Below are 11,385 nucleotides of genomic sequence, written 5' to 3'. Positions count from 1 at the left end.
CCCCCATCACTGACCCTTCCCCCGTCACTGACCCTTCCCCCGTCACTGACCCCTCCCCCATCACTGACCCCCTCCCCCATCACTGTCCCCTCCCCCATCACTGACCCCCTCCCCCATCACTGACCCCCTCCCCCATCACTGTCCCCTCCCCCATCACTGTCCCCTCCCCCATCACTGACCCCCTCCCCCATCACTGACCCCCTCCCCCATCACTGTCCCCTCCCCCATCACTGTCCCCTCCCCTGTCACTGTCCCCTCCCCTGTCACTGTCCCCTCCCCTGTCACTGTCCCCTCCCCCATCACTGTCCCCTCCCCCATCACTGACCCCTCCCCCATCACTGTCCCCTCCCCATCACTGACCCTTCCCTATCACTGACCCTTCCCCATCACTGACCCTTCCCCATCACTGACCCCCTCCCCCATCACTGTCCCCTCCCCCATCACTGTCCCCTTCCCCATCACTGACCCTCCCCCATCACTGTCCCCTCCCCCATCACTGACCCCTTCCCCATCACTGACCCTTCCCCTGTCACTATCCCCTCCCCCATCACTGACCCCCTCCCCCATCACTGTCCCCTCCCCCATCACTGTCCCCTCCCCATCACTGACCCTTCCCCATCACTGTCCCCTCCCCTGTCACTGTCCCCTCCCCATCACTGTCCCCTCCCCATCACTGACCCTTCCCCATCACTGTCCCCTCCCCTGTCACTGTCCCCTCCCCCATCACTGTCCCCTCCCCATCACTGACCCCCTCCCCCATCACTGACCCCCTCCCCCATCACTGTCCCCTTCCCCCATCACTGACCTCCCTCCCCCATCACACACCCCCTCCCCCATCATTGACCCCCCCCTCTCGATCGTCCACTCTGGGGATCCCTCCTTTATCTTGTGAGTTTGAAGCCCTTCCTGCTCCCTGCACAGTAAGATCCCAGTTTGATTCTCTCGGGCTGTGACTGCCCTGCCCTGATGCTGCGTGCTCCTTATCCCTGAGTGAGGATCTCGAAGTGAATACCTCTTCCAGCCTGTTCAGCCTTTCATGGCTTACCCTCCAACTCAGTGCCCCGTTCCTGTTTTATCCCCGTGCCCTCTATCCCTTTACCCAAGGAACTCTATCCACCTCCTTCTCAAAACATCCAATGTTTTGGCCTCAACTGCTTTCAGGCTCCCCACTATCCGGGGGGGAGACATTCCTCCCCATCTCAGTCCGAAGTGGTTCACCTCGTATCCTTAGGCTGTGTCTCCCCGGTTCTGGACTGGCCCACCATCAGGAACATCCTTTCTCTGTTTACCCTGTCTGGTCCTATTTGAATTTTATGGGTGTTTATGAAATTCCTCCTCATTTTTCATAACACCAGTGAGTATAGTCCTAACTGGTCCAGTCTCCCTTTGTACATTGGTCCTGCTATCCCAGGATTCAGTCTGGGAACCTCTGCGGCATTCCCTCCACACCCAGACTACCCTTCCTCAGGTAAAGGAGCCCAAAACTGTACACACAGCTCCTTCACCTGCTTTGGGACTGCAGTGTTCCTCTGTTCGTGTCTGTGTCATGTAACTGCACAAATTCAGTTCCTTTGTACCATGTTTGAGACCTCTCTCCTCATATCCTCATTACAGACAGTGTCTCCTTTCTTACTGATGTCAGACTCAGGTCATCGGTCACTCCCCTTCCACTCAAAAACGACCTCCACCACCCCTCGCTCCCCAGCCACCAGCCGAGTGCCCCCTCCTCAGCACCGGCCTCCTCTCCTCCATCCCTGGCTCTGGGAATTAATCTCCCCCCCTCACTACCACCGGCCACTGTGTGGGGGGGTGCGGGCTGGGGGTGGTGGTCAATATCATCGCAGCATTAAGTGGGAGGATGCACAGCTCGGGCCATTTCCTTCGGAGCAAGGAAGGCGGAGGGGGCTCCTGATGGAGTGGGGCGGGGGGTATGAGATGATGAGGGGCATGGGCACAGTGGATAGGAAGCAGTGTGCCCCCTCAGGGGGTCAATAATGAGGGGGCATCATCTTAAATCGAAAGGCAGGAGGATTAGACAGTAACTGAGAGCGGTGAGGATCTGAACACCCTATCGGGGAGGCGGGAAGCCTCACAACGTTTAGAAAGAACTTGGATGAGCATCTGGAATGTCATAACAACCAAGGTTATGGGTCTGGGGTGGGGAAGTGAGGTGGGTGTAGGTGGGAGTGTATTTGTGACAGTACACATCTGATGGGCAGAAGGGTGTGTGATTCTATAATAGCAGGGTCTCTCTCCGAGTGGGATGTCAGAGCCCGAGGATGCTGTCATGGAGCTCTCAGATACACGTGTCATCAGGGTTGGTGCCAGGAACTTACCCACCATCACCATAGCAACCTATACCACCCCCCCAGTCAGAAGATTCTGGGTTGGAATGTGTCCCTGGCTGTGTGCCCTCCCTCACTCCATCCTACCCATTGCTTTGTTATTCAGTGAGACCGTGGCTGACCCTATCACTCAACACCATTTCCCCACTCTATCCCCTTCATATTGTTGGTCTGTAGAAATCTATCACCTCCTTCCTTGAGCATACTCAGTGACTGAGATTCCACTGTCACCCTGGGGCAAGGAATACCCAAGGTTCACCTCCCCCACTCCAACCTCTCACCCCCCCTCCCCCCGCCACCCTGAGTGAAGATACCTCTCTTCATCTTAGCCCTAAATGCCCCTTACCCTGAGACTCTGTTTCCCAGTTCTCAATCCCTGCCTTTATTCGGAGACTCTGCCCTCAGTTCGGACACCACCCTCACCCCAACCCCAATCGCAACAGGACAAACCCTTCCATGTCCAAAATGAAGGCAGGAATAGGCCATTCGGCCCCTCCAGCCTGTCCCACGTCCGCTCCACATTCTCCGCTCCCACACGCCTGACAATGCCCGGATACAGGAATGGACATCTCCACCTCCTCCTGCTATTGGACGGAAATCCCAGTGGTTCTCACATTTGTCAGGGCGGACACCTTCAAATGGTGGATTGACGGGGCCAGGAGACCCCTGTTCTCTTGTGTGTCCACATCTCACTCTTCCAGGTGAACAGCTGTCCCTTTAAGGTCATCCTCAAACAGCCCCCAACTGCAACCAGCCGTCACTCACTCTGATTCAATCAGAGCTTCCACCTCCATGTGAACACTTTGACCGAGGCAGTGGGAAAGGTGTCTGTTTACCCAGAGTGAGCACACTCTGTACCTTGTTGATCCAGTCAGGACTGGAATACAGAGAGCTTCAGTTGTCAGTGTGACTCCCTTTCTATTCCTGTACCCATCCCTCACTATGGCATTTGACCCTGCCCTCCCAACAGGCAACACCCAGAGGGGACCTTTAACTAGGAACAAGATGTATCAGCATTGCAAGGGGGCCATTCGGTCCCCTACTGAGTCAGTTACACAGGAACAGGAGGAGGCCATTCAGCCCTCTCTTCGAGCCTGTTACGTAAGAATAGGAAGTAGGCCCATTCATCGGTCCCAATCTGGAATACATTTCTCCGGAGCAGTGTACCTAATGTACACACACTGGCCCATCCTTTCTGGCTGAAATGCTTAATCCTGATGTTCTGGAAAATTCTGGATGGTCCCATGTGGTAAACAATTCAGTCTAAAGGTGTTTTTCTCCTGAATCTCAATGACAGGAGATGCTGTATTACCTTGGGGCCTGTTTTAGATTTTACAGGAATGATTTACTCTGTTTAATACGTCTCTATGACAACCACCGAGACTAACACAAGCCTGTTTGAATTAGTGAGCGACGGGAGGCCAGAGAAATTTCTAGATCTGACAAGAGAGGAATGGAGGAACTATTCAGTTCTCTGCAAATATTTACAGCTTCTGCACATGGGAAATCCTCGTTAAAGAAGGCAATTAAAAACTTTACAAAAGTGGACCCCTCCCTTCCAAGGTCATTAACCCCGGCACTGGCTCAGTTTGCCTCGCTCACCCAAACCCTGTACACGGTCAGTGGGATCAGGAGTGTGACAGTGAGATTTCTCTATTCATTCACAGGACGAGGGCATCGCTGGCTGAGCCAATACCTATTACCCATCCCTAATTACCCAGAGGGCATTTAAGACTCAACCCCATTGCTGTGGGTCTGGAGTCACGTGTAGGCCAGACCAAGTAAGGATGGCAGTTTCCTTCCCGAAAGGACATGAATGATAGTGTGAAGACAGAGTGACAATGAATGTGGAGAGAGAGAGTGATCTTGAGTGTGACAGTGAGCCTGATACTGTGTGTGACAGTGGGAGTGTGACAATGAGTGTGATAGTGTGATAGTCTGGAACATACTCAGTATCTGAGCTTCTGAGGTTGAGAATTCCAGAGATTACTGTCATGATTTGGAGATGCTGGTGTTGGACTGGGATGTACAAATACTGGATTAGTGGTGCTGGAAGAGCACAGCAGTTCAGGCAGCATCCAACGAGCAGCGATTTCGCTGCTCGTTGGATGCTGCCTGAACTGCTGTGCTCTTCCAGCACCACTAATCCAGTATTTGGTTTTCAGCATCGGCAGTCATTGTTTTTACCCTGGGATGTACAAAGTCAAAGATCACACAACACCAGGTTATAGTCCAACAGGTTTAATTGGAAACACTGGCTTTCGGAGCGTTGCTCCTTCATCAGGTGGTTGTGGAGTACACAATTGTAAGACACCGAATTTATAGCAAATGTTTACAGTGTGATGTAACTGAAATTATACCTTGAAAACTACCTTGCTTGCTTGTTGAATTTTTCATCTGTTCTAATACCATGATAGTTTCACTTCTTTCATGTGTAAATCACAAAGCTTTTTTAATGTAAAAGTTACATTCTCAGGTTAACTGTAACAACTGGTGTCAGCCCAGATAATGTTGAAGGTGTTAGCCCCCTGTGTTCCCTGTCTGTGCTATATTGTTCAGACTGATTCTAATCTAAAAAAGGGATTTACAGAATCACACATGCACACACAGCGCACCTCACACAGACATGACACCTATCGAACAATTCTTCCGCTGCCTCCGCCTCCGAGCTTACTTTCACAATCAGGATTCCCGCCCACCTTCCGAGGACCCCTTCGCCCACCTCCAACACACTGCATCCCCCTGGACACCCCGCACTGGCCTATTACCTGCCCTCGACCTCTTCATTTCCAACTGTCGCCGGGACATTAACCGCCTCAACCTGCCTACCTCCCTCCCCCACTCCAACCTCTCACCCTCACAACGCGCAGCCCTCCAATCCCTCTGCTCCAATCCCAACCTCACCATCAAGCCAGCGGATAAAGGGGGTGCGATGGTAGTCTGGCGCACTGACCTCTACACCGCTGAAGCCAAACGCCAACTCGAGGACACCTCTTCCTACTGCCCCCTCAACCAAGACCCCAGCCCCCATCACCAAACCATCATCTCCCAGACCATACAGAACCTCATCACCTCAGGAGATCTCCCACCCACAGCTTCCAACCTCATAGTCCGGGAACCCCGCACTGCCCGGTTCTACCTCCTTCCCAAGATCCACAAGCCTGACCACCCTGGCCGACCCATTGTCTCAGCATGCTCCTGCCCCACTGAACTCATCTCTACTTACCTCGACACTGTCCTATCCCCCTAGTCCAGGAACTCCCCACATACGTTCGAGACACCACCCACACCCTCCACCTCCTCCAAGACTTCCGTTTCCCCAGCCCCCAACGCCTTATCTTCACCATGGATATCCAATCCCTCTACACCTCCATCCGCCATGACCAGGGCCTCCAAGCCCTCCATTATTTCCTCTCCAGACGTCCCCAACAGTACCCTTCCACTGACACTCTCATTCGTTTGGCCGAACTGGTCCTCACCCTTCACAATTTCTCCTTCAAATCCTCCCACTTCCTCCAGACCAAAGGGGTAACCACGGGCACACGTATGGGCCCCAGCTATGCCTGTCTCTTTGTTGGCTATGTAGAACAGTTGATCTTCTGTAATTACACTGGCACCACTCCCCACCTCTTCCTCCGCTACATTGATGACAGCATTGGCGCCACCTCGTGCTCCCGCGAGGAGGTTGAGCAATTCATCAACTTCACCAACACATTCCACCCTGACCTTAAATTTACCTGGACCATCTCTGACACCTCCCTCCCCTTCCTGGACCTCTCCATCTCCATTAGTGATGACCGACTTGCCACTGACATTTTTTACAAACCCACCGACTCCCACAGCTACCTGGATTACACCTCTTCCCACCCTATCTCTTGCAAAAATGCCATTCCGTATTCCCAATTCCTCCGCCTCCGCCGTATCTGCTCTCAGGAGGACCAGTTCCACCATAGGACACACCAGATGGCCTCCTTCTTTAGAGACCGCAATTTCCCTTCCCACGTGGTTAAAGATGCCCTCCAACGCATCTCGTCCACATCCCGCACCTCCACCCTCAGACCCCACCCCTCCAACCGTAACAAGAACAGAACGCCCCTAGTGCTCACCTTCCACCCTACCAACCTTCGCATAAACCAAATCATCCGCCGACATTTCCGCCACCTCCAAAAAGACCCCACCACCAGGGATATATTTCCCTCCCCACCCCTTTCCGCCTTCCGCAAAGACCGTTCCCTCCGTGACTACCTGGTCAGGTCCACGCCACTCTACAACCCACCCTCCCATCCTGGCACTTTCCCCTGCCACCGCAGGAACTGTAAAACCTGTGCCCACACCTCCTCCCTCACCTCGATCCAAGGCCCTAAAGGAGCCTTCCACATCCATCAAAGTTTCACCTGCACATCCACCAACATCATTTATGGTATCCATTGCTCCCGATGTGGTCTCCTCTACATTGGGGAGACTGGGCACCTCCTAGCAGAGCGCTTTAGGGAACATCTCCGAGACACCCGCACCAATCAACCACACCGCCCTGTGGCCCAACATTTCAACTCCCCCTCCCACTCTGCCGAGGACATGGAGGTCCTGGGCCTCCTTCACCGCCGCTCCCTCACCACCAGACGCCTGGAGGAAGAACGCCTCATCTTCCGCCTTGGAACACTTCAACCCCAGGGCATCAATGTGGACTTCAACAGTTTCCTCATTTCCCCTCACCCCACCTCACCCTCGTTCTAAACTTCCAGCTCAGCACTGTCCCCATAACTTGTCCGGACTTGTCCTACCTGCCTATCTCCTTTTCCACCTATCCACTCCACCCTCTCCTCCTTGACCTATCACCTTCATCCCCTCCCCCACTCACCCATTGTACTCTATGCTACTTTCTCCCCACCCCCATCCTCCTCTAGTTTATCTCTCCATGCTTCAGGCTCACTGCCTTTATTCCTGATGAAGGGCTTTTGCCCAAAACGTCGATTTCGAAGCTCCTTGGACGCTGCCTGAACTGCTGTGCTCTTCCAGCACCACGAATCCAGAATCTGGTTTCCAGCATCTGCAGTCATTGTTTTTACCTAGTGTTAAAGTTCACTTGAGAATGTAACTTTAAAAAAGTCTTGTGACTTACGTATGAAAGAACTGAAACAACATGGTCATTCTCAAAGATGAGAGACTTAACAAACAATCCAGGTCTTTTTCAATATATAATTTCAGTTGCATCACATTGTAAACTTTTGCTATAAATTCTGTGTTTTACAATCTTATACTCCACAACCACCTGATGAAGGAGCAGCACTCTGAAAGACAGTGCTTCCAAATAAACCTGTTGGACTATAACCTGGTGTTGTGTGATTTTTTAAAAGAGGTTATCAGGTGGGTGTGAGATTGTGAATTTGAGGGAATAACCATGACCATATTGAACAGTGGAACTGACCGATGGGCTGGATGGTTTCCTGCTGCCTCTAATTTCTATGTTCGCATGAATGAATAAATTCTTCCTCATACTAAAGGGTTTGAGACTGTGTCGCTGGCTCCAGGGGAACCATCCTTCCTGTATTTCCTTTAAGAATTCTATGTTTCTCTGAGATACCCTCATCCTTTTAAACTAGAGTGAACACAATGCGCTGTAATAAACACAGTGTACAGAGCAAGGTATATGAGGTTGGATTGTCAATTGAAGTGGGCAGGGATAATGCTGTGAGTATCACAGAGGTGTGGCTGGAAGGGGATCAGGGCTGGGAATTAAATATACAAGGATACATGTCCTATTGAAAGGGCAGGCAGATGGGAGGAGGGGGAGAGTTGCCTTGCTCGTGAGAAATAAAATTAAATCGATAACAAAATGTGATTTAGAATCAGAAGGGTAGACTCTGTATGGGTAGAGTTGAGAAACAGCAAAAGGAAAAAACGACGCTGTTGGGAGTTGTGACCAGGCATCTGAGCAGACATCAGGGAAAGAAAATAAATCAGCAACTAGAAAAGGCACTGTCACATTAACCACGGGGGACTTCAATATGCAGGTGGACTGGGAAAATCAGGATGGCAACCAAGTCCAAGAGAAGGAAGTTGTGGAATGTCTACAAGATGTGTTTTGGAGAGCCCACTCGGGAACAGGCAATTCTGGATTTGGTGACGTGTAATCAGGCAGACTGGATTCGAGAGCTCAAGGAGTGACCATAATGTGAGAGAATTCACCCTGCAGTTGGAGAGGGAGGAGCTGGAATCAGATGTAACTGATTACAATTGAGTAAAGATAACGACAAACACATGAGGGAGGAGCTGGCCAGAGTAGATTGGAAGGGGAGCCGAGTGGGGAACATGGTGGAGCAGCAATGGCAGGGGATTCCGGGATAATTCGGGAGGCACAGTAGAAATTCATTCCAAAGAAGAAGAAATATTCTAAGGGGAGGACAAGACAGCCATGGCTGACGGAGGAAGTCAGGGACAGCTTAAAAACAAAAGGAAAAACAGACAATGTGGTGAAGATTAGTGTGAAGCCAGAGGATTGGGAAACCTTTAAAATCCAGCAGAGGATAACTGAACAAACAAAAGGGAGGAAGAGGATGACATTAATTTTTATTCATTCATGGGATGAGGGTTTCGCTGGCTGGGTCAGCATTTATTGCCCATCCCAGGGACTAGTTAAGAGTCATCCATTGCTGTGAGACTGGAGTCACGTGTAGGCCAGACCAGATAAGGATGGCAGTTTCCTTCCCTAAAGGACATTAGTGACCCAGATGGGTTTTCCTGAGAGTTGACAATGATTAGACTCTAAATTCCAGATTTTTTATTGAATTCAAATTTTACCATCTGCAATAGTGGAGAGTAAGTTGTTGGAGGGAATCCTGAGGGACAGGATTTACATGTATTTGGAAAGGCAAGGACTGATTAGGGATAGTCAACATGGCTTTGTGCATGGGAAATCATGTCTCACAAACTTGATTGAGTTTTTTGAGGAAGTAACAAAGAGGATTGATGAGGGCAGAGTGGTAGACGTTGTCCATATGGTCTTTGACAAGGTCTCGCATGGTAGACTGCTGACCATGGTTAGATAGATCACATGGGATCCAGGTGAACCTGTCAATTGGCTACAAAATTGGCTTGAAGGTGGGAGAGAGAGGGTGGTGGTGGAGGGTTGTTACTCAGACTGGAGGCCTGAGACCAGCGGTGTGCCACAAGGATCGGTGCTGGGTCCACTGTTGTTCGACATTCATATCAATAGGTTGGGTGAAAATATAGGAAGCGTGGTTAGCAAGTTTGAGGATGACACCAAAATTGGTGATATATTGCTGGACGGTTACCTCAGAGTACAATGGGATCCCGATCGGATGGGCCAGTGGGTAGGGAGTTGCAAATGGAGTTTAATTCAGATAAATGTGAGGTGCTGCGTTTTGATAAGGAAAATTAGGGCAGGATTTATGTAGTTAATAATATGACCCTGGGGCATACTGTTGAACAGAGAGATCTAGGGGTGTAGGTACATAGTTCCTTGAAAGTGGCACCAAAAGGTGACAGGGGGTGAAGACAGCATTTGGCATGCTTCCTTCAGTGGTCACAGCACTGAGTACAGGAGTTGGGAGGGTCATGTTGCAGCTGTACAGGACAGCGGTGAAGCCACGTTTTGAGGTACTGTGTCCAGTTCTGGTCACCCTGCTACAGGAAGGATGTTATTAAACTGGAGAGGGAAAGATTTCCAAGGATGCTGCCGGGACTGGGGGGGTTCGATTTATAAACAGATGCTGTATAAGCCTGAGACTTTTCCCCTGGAGCACTGGAGGCTGAACAGTGACGTTATAGACAGTGATCAAATCATGAGGGGCTTAGATCAGGGAAATAGAAAAGGTCTTTTCCCCAGGGGTAGGGGAATCCAAAACTAGACAGCATAATTTATGGTGAGAAGGGAAAGGGCACCTGAGGGACAACTTTTTCACCCAGAGGGTGGTTCATGTGTGGAATGAACTGCCAGAGGAAGTGGTAGATGCAGGTAAATTTATAAAATTAAAATGACATTTGTCAGGTACATGAATGGGAAAGGGTTAGAGGAACAGGGTATTCAAAAACAATGGGTACCCAATGAACACAGTCTGCCGATTTCTCAGGAACAAACCCAAACAAGCAGACAATACATATCCAGGAACCTTAGCCACTCTCCCCTACATTAAAATCATCTCAGAAATGACTGCCAGACTACTCACCCCTTGACATCACGGTAGCCCTCAAACCCACCAACACACTCAAACAGCAGTTAATGAACTTGAAAGACTCCATACAGACAATGAGCAAAACTAACATAATTTACAAAATACCGTGCAAGGACTGTAACAAACAGAACATTAGACAAACAGGCAGAAAACTAGCCACCAGGATACATGAACATCAACTAGACACAAAAAGACATGACCCTCTCTCCTCACATACAGATAAGGAAGGACACCACTTCGACTGGGACAACACATCCATCCTAGGACAAGCCAAACAGAGACATGCACGCAAATTCCTAGAAGCATGGCATTCCAACCGGAACTCGTATCAACAAACACATTGATTTGGACCCCATTTACCAACCCTGAGAAAAAGAACAGGAAATGACATCACCTCAGGACATGACATCACCAACCTAAATGAACCCAAACATATAAATAGAAAATATGCTCTTGTATGTCTCAATTAAGTCACCTCTCAATCTTCTCTCCAATGAAAACAGCCTCAAGTCCCTCAGCCTTTCCCCGTAAGACCTTCCCTCCAGACCAGGCAACATCCCAGTAAATCTCCTCTGAACCCTTTCCAAAGCTTCCACATCCTTCCTATAACGCAGTGACCAGAACCGTACACAATACTCCAAGTGCGGCCGCACCAGAGTTTTGTACAACTGCAGCATGACCTCATGGCTCCAAAACCCACTCCCTCTCCCAATAAAAGCTAACACACCGTGTGCCTTTGTAACAACCCTAATCAGCCTGGGTGGCAACTCAATCGTGATATTGGTTAGTGACTACACCAGGCCAGAAACTCCAGGACACAACGCCAAGAGTAACGAATCCTAGATCAC

At 50.3% G+C, this 11,385-nt stretch overlaps 1 protein-coding gene across 1 annotated transcript in view; it reads right to left on the bottom strand.

The window, feature by feature from the left end:
• Positions 1-11,385, bottom strand: part of tns1b (tensin 1b) — an 833,038-nt gene that overhangs the window by 76,714 nt on the left and 744,939 nt on the right.

This window comes from Chiloscyllium punctatum, chromosome 10 (genome assembly GCF_047496795.1).
Source record: "Chiloscyllium punctatum isolate Juve2018m chromosome 10, sChiPun1.3, whole genome shotgun sequence".
In the NCBI taxonomy this organism is placed as follows: Eukaryota; Metazoa; Chordata; class Chondrichthyes; order Orectolobiformes; family Hemiscylliidae; genus Chiloscyllium; species Chiloscyllium punctatum.
The sequence above is the reverse complement of the archived record's forward strand: the minus strand, read 5'-3'. Positions and strand labels throughout refer to the sequence as shown.